Source organism: Mus caroli, chromosome 6 (genome assembly GCF_900094665.2).
Source record: "Mus caroli chromosome 6, CAROLI_EIJ_v1.1, whole genome shotgun sequence".
NCBI classification, from domain to species: domain Eukaryota; kingdom Metazoa; phylum Chordata; class Mammalia; order Rodentia; family Muridae; genus Mus; species Mus caroli.
Genome location: NC_034575.1, coordinates 71,103,626 through 71,115,507, shown reverse-complemented (window position 1 = coordinate 71,115,507; position 11,882 = coordinate 71,103,626). Strand labels below are relative to the sequence as shown.

At 37.2% G+C, this 11,882-nt stretch overlaps 1 non-coding gene across 1 annotated transcript; it reads right to left on the bottom strand.

The window, feature by feature from the left end:
* Positions 1-10,333: 10,333 nt before the first annotated feature.
* LOC115031394 lies at positions 10,334-10,465 on the bottom strand. The gene has a single exon (XR_003837034.1). It is a non-coding gene; the product is annotated as a small nucleolar RNA SNORA17 (small nucleolar RNA).
* Between the last annotated feature and the right edge of the window lie 1,417 nt (positions 10,466-11,882).

The following is an 11,882-nucleotide window of genomic DNA, read 5'->3' as shown; positions in this document are numbered from 1 at the left end:
GGATCACTGGCTGTCCTGGAACTATGTGGTCTAAGCTAGCCTTAAACACAGAGATCCATTTGCCTCTCTGCCTCCTGAATGCTGGGGTAAAAGCTATGTGCCACCTGGCCTTCTTTAACTCTTTTTACTTTGTCTTTTAGTGCAAAGTAAATTCACATTATTTTTCAGGGGCATAATCTAAGAACCACGGTGGTGTGGAGTGGTAGAGCTAGGAAAGAAATACCTATGCCTGCACTTCGAAAGAAGATGCACATCAGAAAAATAAGAGGGGAGTGTTTCAAAGTGCCCTTTGCATAAACTACAGTCTGTAAATGCTTACCCAGGTTTAATCAGGACTGCCATACTCAGTTACCCTAATGTATGGAAGCTCGGCTCTGTTTCTGAAAACACATGTCTGGTCATGTTTCAACTGGGCATATATTTGCCCTTAGTTGGGACTGTCTACTGGTATACAGGAAATTTGGAACAAAACATCACTGACATAGTTAATTGGAATTTCAAAGGCACCTCAATTAAGTTACAAAAAAGTTTTGGTTTACTTTCATTTTCACTGTTACACTATGTAAATCATTTGGAGGCCAACTGATTTTATCCCCATAACAATCTCTCTAGCCACAATACCTTATGTGAACAACCCTAGCCCTGAATATATTAAACATAAGATATTTAGTCACTGTTACTAATTATTAAAAGTGTCTTCTAATTCAAACTAAATTCTTTTCTAAAATGTTGCGACTTGAAATAGTTATTAGTTAATCAAAAGTTGCAAAGGCAGTGAGGCCATGATATAATACACTTTCATATTTTTTCTAATGTTTCCTCATTTATTACAATGCTACATAGAGACTAAAATAGTACATGCCACATGTGGTAATATTCAATAACCTTTTGCTTACATTCTATAAGCACCAAAACAATTTTAGTTTAGTCACCTAGGGACTAGGAAAATAGCTCTTCCTTAGGACCTGAGCTCAGTTTCCAGGACCCTTGTCTGGTGACTAAAGCATCCTGTAATTTCAGCTGTGAGGAATCTGATATCTTCTGGAGGCCTCTGGGTGACTCTACTCACCTACACAGATATAAACTCTCTCTCTCTCTCTCTCTCTCTCTCTCTCTCTCTCTCTCTCTCTCTCTCTCTCTCTCACACACACACACACACACACACAGATTGTTCCTACAAACTCAACTGTTGTTAAACGCTTCCACTGATACTTGATTGATTTTCTCCATATTTCTCCATATTCCTTTTCACAGTTGGTAAAATCATTGTTTTTATTTTAGTAACCTTAACACCTATGAAATTATATATCACCATGATCACATTTTCATTTCCCTAATATCTAGTAACACTGTCTTTCCATTGACTTATTTCCTACTTATAAGGAATTCCATTTCTCCTGAATGATGGTGGACAGTGTGAATGCATGTGTCTGTGTGCAACTGTTTGTGTTTTAAATGTAGCTGAGTCTTATCAGCTCCCAAAACACCATTACTCCACTGATCTAATTTTCTGTTCCTCTGCAGATTTGAAATCAGTGATCATTTCTGTATGGATAAAAGGCATCCTCATTTCTGCAAATTCACTAAGTAATGTAGTAGGCATGAGCATGTCTACCAAAATCACAAACCAGATTCTCTTTACTAATTCAAACTTTTAAGACATTGACCAAACCTAAGAGGACAGAACTCTTTTAAATGAACAGGTATTACAAACTCTGCAAACCCAGAATGTGCAGGTCGAAAACTTCTTCAACAATCTAACTGACATAAAGGATGAACAGTTATGAGGGCTACATCTCTGATGCCAACTCTGGATTTCCAGCTCCCATGGAAGCAGAAACATCAAGTTTCACATGTTATAGACATTTTCTTTTGGCTACACAAACTTCAAGGAAAACATACAAAGTGCTATTTTTTCAGAATATTTTATTTCTTCATACACAATGGGTAGACCAATGAAATAGCAACAGAGAGTAATCTAATATATCATCAAATTTATGTTTAGATTTTCATTCCTTACTATTTTATATTCAATAAATTATTATAAAACACCGAACCTCCTTTTTTTTTTTACTAAATTTGTATACTTATATTTAGGTTTCAGTCATTTTTAGCTTTTAATTTAAAAACTAAATTGTACTCAGCATTGTTATTATCAATGTTCTGCTTTTTTCTACTTTGTGATATTTTGTTGCATAGATATTTTTCAGACTTATATTATCTGTATATTCTTATATAATTTTGTAAATTTGAGTAAAGAGTCTTTAAGTATAATCAACTTGACATACTTTATTTTGTTAAGTACTTATATGAAATTCAGTTTCCTGAAATGGATCTTTATGTTGCTTCAACTTTTATTTATGCTTCCTTTCATATTTTTATTTCAATAGGTAACTCATTAACATGAAACTAATCCTCCTAAAAGTTCTATCTGTTTTTCCTATTTTATTCTGTAGTAGTATTGATGAGTCTATATCTATCTATCTTTTGTTGAGTGAGCATTTGGTATATGTCCTTTGTACTGCAACTTTAAAAATTCAAAACATTCTGTTCCAAAGAGTTCTTATAAAAAAAGGCCTCTTTAAGCTAATACTTTCTGTTAGATTTTAAATTCATTTCTTTCAAGTTACTTAAATGTCCTTTCTTTTAATTGGAGTGTTTATATAATTTATTTTGAATTTGTTACATTTCATTCTATTACTTATTTATTATCTTTTTCTTCCCCCCTCCTTGAAACATAGAATAGCACTTGATCTCATTTCACAGTGAAGTTACTCTAATGACCTATATAATTTTGTTTTGTTAACTAAATTATTAAAACAGAGTCTTACGATTCTTGACTTTGTAAAGTGAGCAAAGACATAAAATGTACTAAAGTTGAGATCAGAATCAGAATTAACAAGCGTTTCTGAATTATTCACCCTTCCTCTAATTCCTTTCATTCAGATTTCTTGACTATGCTAGATCCTTAAGTCTGTAAATATTAGATCCAACTCTATCAGAGCACATATATATTATCTGTATGCACACATTTGTTTCCTCTGACAGATTAATGTTCATGTCATAAAATAATTACTCTGAGGTTTTTATAAGAGTGTTTTCATAAAAGAATGCACACTTCTGTAGCAAGTAAATGGTGGAACATAATTCATATCCACTAGTTGTTTAGAAATTTCTGCATGTCAAAATCCAAACATAAAGATTATAGTATATGTGAGGGTACTGGATTTTATACTTCAAATTTGCTCAACTTCAACATTTTCACATCTTAGGCACATCTCAGAATAGTTTCTTCATCACTTTAATATTATCTAGAGTCATCCAGAAGGAAGTTTAATTAAGAAAATGCCCACATATAACATCAGATTACCTGCAAGACAGTCTCTAGGTCATTTTCTTGATTGATGGGGCAGGGTCCAGCCAACTATCTGCAGTACCAGACCTGTGCATGTGGTCCTGGGTGGTATGAGAAAGCAGGCTGAGCAAGAGATGGAAAACAAACCAGGAGGTAATTTTCATCCATTCACTTTGCCCTAGTTTCTGCCTTAACTTCCCTTCACGATGCATGGTAAACTATAAGCAAAATCTTTTGTCCCTGAGTTGTTTCTGGCCATGGTGTTTTATCACTGTACTAGATACTAAAACTTAGGCAGAAATCTTAAGAAGACATGTGTCATTCACCCTAAACATTAATCTTGAACACAAAGAAATATGATAGCCCTGCAAGAAAATTTCCCATTGCATGGTGCATATACACCAACCTGGCCAGATTTTGATTTTATCAACAGTACCTCCACAAGTAAAACAGGACAGATGTGCAAAGGAGATAACTTATTTGTAAAACATGAGGTTCTCAGGGTTGTGTTTTCAAGTAGGTGAAGAGACCATGGGAAGTGGAAGTTTTGTGTGTACAAAAGCAAAGTTTGGGACATAGGCCATGGTAGAAAGAAGCCTACGGTGGCTAATGTGGTGACCTAATGTTTGAACAGCCCATGTCAACCGTCTACCTTAATTGAGAGTATGGGCCTGAAGTAGAAAAAAAAGAAATGTTTTAATCTTTCAATAGGAAAATGATGTCTGTGTGTATATTCACATTTGGAAAGAAGCACAGATGCACAATGAAAAAATGTTACTAATAACACAGCAGGATAAAATGCAGTCAAATTTGGGGCAATTGTTCTTGCAAGTTTGGTATATAGTATATCCAACTGTAGATACAATAGAGCCAAGGTTTTCTAGCTCCTGATCCTTGGACTTTCCCATCATGATCGTCTGCACCTAGAATTCTGAGTTAGAATATACTTTTCTTCCCTTAAATTGGTTTGGTCAGGGTGTTTTCATAGCAACTGGAAACAAAACAAGAAGACACAATAAAGATTTATTATTTAACCAAAGAATTAATATCCTACAAATAACATTGTAGAAAATAAAAGTCTTCAAAAAGCCACTTTGTGCACTGAATTGGGAAGAAAGAGAAATGAGGCAAGTGAAAAAATTATTGAGCTAGTATATTACTTAAGATTCGTGGTTAGATCATCACTTTGAGGGTTAAAAAGGAATGGATGCCATTTTGAATATCTAGAAATTATAGTCTCAGACTTTGTTTAGTTGACTTTGGTTTTTGTTTGTTTTAAATCTTTCAACCTTTCCAAATAAACAAAATGACCTTACCCAGGGAAGAATTATGGGATATGCTTTCACTAGATTTATGTTAGAAGCTAATGGATTTGTCACTACTGACACTGGCTTCACTGATGCTTTAATCTACACCAATGTCTGTAATTATTTTTAAAGATAACGATATAAAGCTCAAGTCCAATTTTGCAACTTTTTAAACAAATATATGCATTGTGCAAAATGTCTCTACTGGATTTAATGAGATAAAGCATGCTTTCATGTCCATCTTATCAAATATTAGATAGATAGATAGATAGATAGATAGATAGATAGATAGATAGATAGATAGATAGATAGATAGATATGATGCCTGGCTCTGTGTTTTCAATCTTATATTTATTTTTACAAGCAGAACCACAAATCATAAGACTTCTGCAAACAGTATCCTAGGGTAATTGGAGTTTTGTCTCTACATCAGCAGACAGCAGTCTTGTCTTTGGAGCATGTTGCAAAGTAGAACAGGAGCTGAGGATACGTCTTGAAACTATGCCAGAGACTTGGGCTTGAGCTCTGCCCTTTAATTTAGGCATCTGTTCCTAAGATCTTTGGGAATGTGCTATAAGCAGGCTTCTAGTTATAGCATATGTGGTATAAAAAAATATCCCTGGAGATGGGGCTTTGAAGAATATTTTCTTAAACTCGAGATTTACCACAACTTTGATGCCCTTGGTATCTTCATCCATGGTCTTTGCTTATTGTTCCAAATATTCTTCAGGCCCTTATTGGCTTCTTGGCACCATTTATATTGCTTCTGAATTTGTGATCTATCCTTGAAGAGTAGCATTCATTAGTGATTATGAGTTTGGATCCTGTTTCTGTGTCATTGCCAACATTAGTCACGTGCCACATGGTTCTTGTTACTGGACCTGAAACAACCTGCAGAAATGTGATATTAATTTTCACTGAATATGATTTTCATAGCACACAGTGCTAATTGAAAGAGAGTATTTGCTCATTCTCCTCTTACTCATTCGAGAAGTGCTATGTTTCCCTTTCTTCAAATGACATAGAGAAAAAGCTCTAATTTTGTTTGTAACTTATTTTGTTTTAACTCATGGCATTACATTTCATAAATAATTGTTAATTCTGTGAGTAAAGCTGTTTTATCACATTTCACGTTTGTATTTTATTCACCTGACAAACATTTCAGAATACTTATGACTCAGAAGACTGTAAAAGTGCCAGCTGAAGTATCATGCCATCAGATGTCAGCTGAAGAAACTGTGTATCCATCTTCTGGGAAGAGAAAGTAATAAATCAAAAAAGAATGAGCAACTAGTTATAATTCATGTATGACTATTCCAAAGAGTAACTCTCACATCACATGTAAAATGGCAATAAAATTCTTACTGTTAATTATCAACCATACAAAACCAATGATAGTAGAATTTGAAATATTAACAGTAGGTCCAGGGGGAGAGGAGAAGATATGGTTGAAGGAGGAAATGCTGGGAGAAATGGCTGGAATTGAGGGGCATTAAAGGGATGTTATGGAAAACTTCTGCAGTGCAAACTCACTAAAGTATATGAAAGTACTCCAAATAAGGCCTAATGATGACAGAGCCAGAGTCAAAACTGGTCATCTCTTTTCACCAAATGAGTCTTCCTGTACTAGAACTGCATTGCATTCCATTGAGCTGTTTGCCAAGGTGGTCTCATGGAAATTCAAAAACCAACCTTGGCTGTTTCTAAGGTAATGAGATGCTTTCCACAAGCTGACAGCTGTGCCTCTTTGCTGAGGTCAACACCACACAACTCATTAAACATGGAGAAGTAAAGCTTGTGCTTACATGGAGCCTTCACCAATACACTCTAATATCTTTAGTTCAGGGAGGTACTCCGAAGGCTACCAAAAGAGAACCATAAGTACCAACCCATTCACAGATCGGCCTACAATCTGCATGAAAGATATGCTAGGGCAATAGTAGCACTGAATTTGTTGGAGTAGCAAAGCAATCTCAAACCAATGTCAGACCACTACTGGTCTGAAAATACATCAATAAAATGACTCCTAATACAGTTCTGTTATGCCTATATGTCAGTGCTTTATTCATCATCACCAAAGAAGCTTTCTCTTGCATCAGATGGGAACAGATGCAGATATCTACAGCCAAACATTATGGTGAGAGAATCCCTGAACATATAGCTCTACATGGCATGTCTTCATCAAATCTATTTCCTTACACCTTAGGGCTTCACTCTCAGTATCTCAAGAAAGTGATGTTAAGAAGGGTAAAATCCAGAGGAGATGGAAGACAAGAGAATGACTCTCACTGAACCAGCTAAGCAAGGATTATATAAACTCTCAAAGAATAATCAGAAAGCACAGGGCCTACTCGGATCTGATATCTAAACCTGGAACAGACGAGGTCCTCTGCATGTGTATTATGTCTTTCAGTTCAGTATTTTTATGGGACTACTGAATTGTGAATGAGTGGGTCTCTGACTCTCGTGCCTGGTCTCATGGCTCTTTCCGTCTGTTGGATTGTTTTGCCCAGTTTATAGCTTTGTTGCGATGATTTAGTTTTATCATATTTTTACTTTTTCTGTGTTTCTCATCATATTCCAAGTCCTACAGTGTGATTTTCTCATTTTTTGACTTTTTCAGTGTTTCTCACCATATTCCAGATCCTATTGTGTGATTTTATCATATTTTTACTTTGTCTTGTTCGTATGTTATCTCCTAGAAGTATATTCTTTTCTAATGAGAGACAAAATGGGAGGAATAGAGGGAGGGAAAATGTAATCAGGACATATTTTATGAGAAAATTGGCTGTTTTCAATAAAAGGGAAAAAAACTATACTAATTATTGATTCGTAAAGGATGTTAGATGATATACAAATCATAATAGTTTCTGTGTTGGGTGGAATATGCTTGGCCTGAGGGAAGGTGTGGCCTTGTTGGAGTAGGTGTGGCTTTGTTGGAGGAAGTTTGTCCTTGTGAGGGTGGGCTTTGTGGTTCTATGGTCAAGCTCCACTCAGTATAGAAGAGGTAGCCTCTTCTTGGTTGCCTACAGGAAAGAGCCTCTTTCTGGCAACCTGCAAAAGAGTTTCTCCTGGTTGCCTTTGGATCAAGACGTAGAACTCTTGGCATCTCCATATCTGCCTGGATGCTGTTCTCTGACATGATCATAATGGACTGAACCTCTGAAACTGTAAACCATTCCCAATTAAATGTTGTCCTTATAAGAGTTGCCTTAGTCATGGTATCTCTTCATAGCAATAAAGCTCTAACTAAAACAGAGCACTTGGTATTTTCCAGAGGACCTGAATTCAAATCACAGCACTTATATTGGGTGGCACACAACCATCTGTAACTACAGCTCCAGAGAAACCGGCCCCTTGTCTCACTTGTGTGTGTGTGGTACACATGCAGGCAGGAAGCTAGAAAAATATTCATATAAACAAAAATAAACAAAAACTTATAGATCATTGTGAAATCTAGACCAAATGATTTTTAAAAGGCTAATGTTAAAAAGATTCTTTGGTGAAACTTCTGCTTGCATGTCACACGTTGGTCTTGACCCATGTTAGTGAGCCTTAGACGTTGCTATTTATACCCAAGTGATGACAGAATCACTTACTTTCTAGGAAATTTTGCTATACCATCCAAGGAATGGGCAACCACAATTTTAAAGTAGATATTTCACCGTTTTTAAACAAATGTACACTTTACTTCTTCATCAAAGCCTCGCTACAGATTTGTGTGGAAAAGAAAATAACTCATATACTTTCTTTTTCATTTTCATTAAAGCAGGAGAAGATTTCAGAAAAGCTAATAAACAGAGGCAGTTTATTTCTAATGTCTGCTACTTATGCTCTGTATGGCAGGTGGCTTTCAGCATTTGAGGTAGCTGCATAAAGAATATTTGTACCATTAAATTACCTACTGTAATACCTTTAAAAATTCAATTTGGATGTGAACATTTCCAGTGACTTTCTATGCAAAGGCCGTTAGACAAGTTAGACAAGTAGACAAGTGCCTATTTTTTGGTTTTTGTGTATATATATATATATATATATATATATATATATACACACACACACACACACACACACACACACACACGTGTGTGTGTGTGTGTGTGTGTGTGTATACAATATATGTGTGTGTGTCTGTGTATAACTTTTTTTGGTTCTTTGTGAATTTCACATCAGGCACCTCAATCCTGTGCATCTCCCACTCCCCTATTATCAATCCTTCATGCTTGCAGTGTCCTCCTAAATGGAAAGAGAAATTCTCATTGTGGAAGCTGTAGTGTGTCCCAGTGTGTCCCACAGTATATTCTTTGGTCCACAGTTCTTTGCTTGCAAATGTTCATTGCAATGAGTCATTGGTCTAGTATGAGGCTCATCAATACTAGAACTGTACTGGGACTCTTCTTGGACATCCTGTTGTTGCCCTATGCCATGGAGATCCTGTAGTGTTGAATCTGTAAGACTAGCCCCTTTATGCACTCTAGCAATTCATTGGTGGGGTAGGTGTTGTGATGGGACAATTCAAAGTCCTGGATCTGGGCATGATAAGTTTTTGAACTAGTCAGCCCTCCAAATCTGAACCCACACCACCAGGATGAGCTCTTCTATGCAGCCCACCTGGTCTATCCAATGCCCCAGCCAGCAATGGACAGAGCCAGCTCTCCTGCTCTCATGCCCCTTAGGTTGGCTCATTCATACCATGCCATATCAATACCATCAGTTTACTGGCAATCTTACATCAAGGGCCTGCTCTACCAAGGTGCTCATGTGAGGTACAGGGCCTACTGTCCTCAGTGCTGCAACAAATGAGGAACGGCATTAGCTCTCCTGCTCTCATGACCCTAGGGCCAGCTTTCCTGCCTGCCATAGGTGGCAAGGAGCAACTGTGGGATTGTGTCTTCCTCATCTATGTCACCACATGGGGGACAAGTGGCAGGACTAGTTCTGCCATGCTTATGACTGGAGGACAGCTCACCCATATGCCTGCTACTAGGGTCAGCTCTACTTTGCTGCCCAGGAGATGTGTAGGGCCTGTCTTCCTGAGTACTGAAGCTGGTGAGGGGCAGGGTCAACTCTTCTGCTCTCATGACCCAGTGCCACCTCCCCACAATGCCAAGGTGAGGGATGGGACCAGTTTTCCACAGCCTTCAGACATCAACCTATATCAGGGTAGTAGCCTAGACTACTGTGTCTGTGTCTCCTCTGTGTCCCTTCATTGTCCTCACATTCTTCTGTTTCTCTTTCTCTTCCATTTATCCACTCTTTTAATGGCACCTGGGTTCCTGGCATGCTTTCAGGAGTGTTATGTTCTGCTCATGCAGGGATCATCTCTGGCTTGTGATCCACTCAGACCTGTGATCCACTCAGACCTGTGCAAAACCAGACTGGTAATCATCTTATACTAGCTCCCTATCTGGGCCACATGAAGCAAGACTGGTGGTCATCTGAGACTCCTTCCTCTCCCTTGGGCACTCCCATATGTCCCCAGTGAAGGGTTTCTCTGTCTCAGGATCACTCCTGCTCAGCCCTTAGTCCCAGTAAGGGTTCCTCTTATCTCCATCTCTCTCCCTGCCTTGGGAGTCTGTCTGGGCCTGTGATGAACCTGACTGGTGAACATCTCAGGCTATCTTCCTGTTTAGACTGGCTGGTTGTGGTCTCAGACTTAATTTGTTCAGGGAATGTTAGGCTACCAATGATCCAGATGTTCCCAGGTCAGAACACTGAGTGCAGACATAGACTCTCTCCTCTCTGCCACCTACTGATGGGCATGTGACACAGCAGCCACACCTGCAATGCCTCTATGGGCAGGAATTACCCTAATATAAATGAGACCTATGTTTATACTTTTTTAAAATCAGTCTCACAGCATAAAATGTACTTTTAAATATTTTACACAGAGAAAATATTGGCATGTGGTTTCTATTTTGTTGTAGCTCCCAAGAACCAAATGCATAAAATTATTTATTTAATGTATACCAAATGATAAAAATAAGGAGAAAACATGTTAGTGTTGTTCACAAAAAGTGACTGAGATTAAACCAATTATTACCTGTAAGATAAAGTATTACAGTAGCTGAGATAAAGGCTAGTTCTTACTGGAGACAGTATCAGCTGCTCAGAGTGGTGAGCAATAAGGTTACCTTCTATTTTATGGTGACTAAATGATTAAGTTTCAACACACTAATAAGTAATGAGCACATTATATGTAAATGCATTTGTGTGAATGAAAAAATAATCACAAAATTCACCATGATTCTCCATGTTTGCGGATCTCTGAATAACTATTGGTAAGTAAGGACAGAACAGCAGATGAATCTTATCTTTATAGATTGACATTGCTCATTAAGATTCCAATGTGGAATCTAAATTTCAGTTCTCTTCTACAAAGCTATTGAAAAGGAAAACCCTACTTCACAAAAGATTACTATAGAACTTAGCACTGCTAAAAATTCCTGTTAGTGAGGACACAGTGCTGAGGAAATTACCCTCTCGCCCTCACTGTTTCACAGCCTCCCCTTGGGTTACAATGCATGCTTATTTCCTGGGGTTTTGCTTGAATAGTCTACTAAGGTCCTTGTTTGTAGGCCTTAGCCATAAATAATTTGGAAAGCACCACTTTAGATTTTAGGCACTTATATATTTTCTTTGATTTTATGTACTATAACTTTTACTTCTCTGGAATTTTGCTCAGTATGAGATTTAAGCAATAATAAAAAGATAAACAATGCTAACAATGTTATTGATATCTTGGAATAATAAGCAGAGGTAAATGGGCCTATATTTTAAATGACACCATCAAAACTGCAGTGCTAGGAAAAGGAGCACTTGTGAGGGAAGGTTCCTGTTCTAAGTATGGAAATTTGATAGATGTGGCAATTTCTGTATATAATTTCAGTGAATTGGAATTAGGCAATGAGAATACGAACATATTAGTGACATATTTTCCCCCTTAAATGGCATGTCTTTTAATTACTCAGGAGGAAAAAGGCATAGGAGCAGGAGGAGGAGAAGCTGGAAGAAAAGGAAAAGAAGAAAGTAACTTCTTGAATGTATTTTTTTTCCTAAAAAAATATGTAAATGAAAAAAGTCATGTAAAATGATTATCAGTACAATTAATCACCAAGGAAATGCAAAAGATGGCAGAATGAGGCAGCATCTTGTACAACTGCTTATATACATAGTTAGGAATAAACAAAATTGACATGAAAGCAAATGCTAGCAAGCCC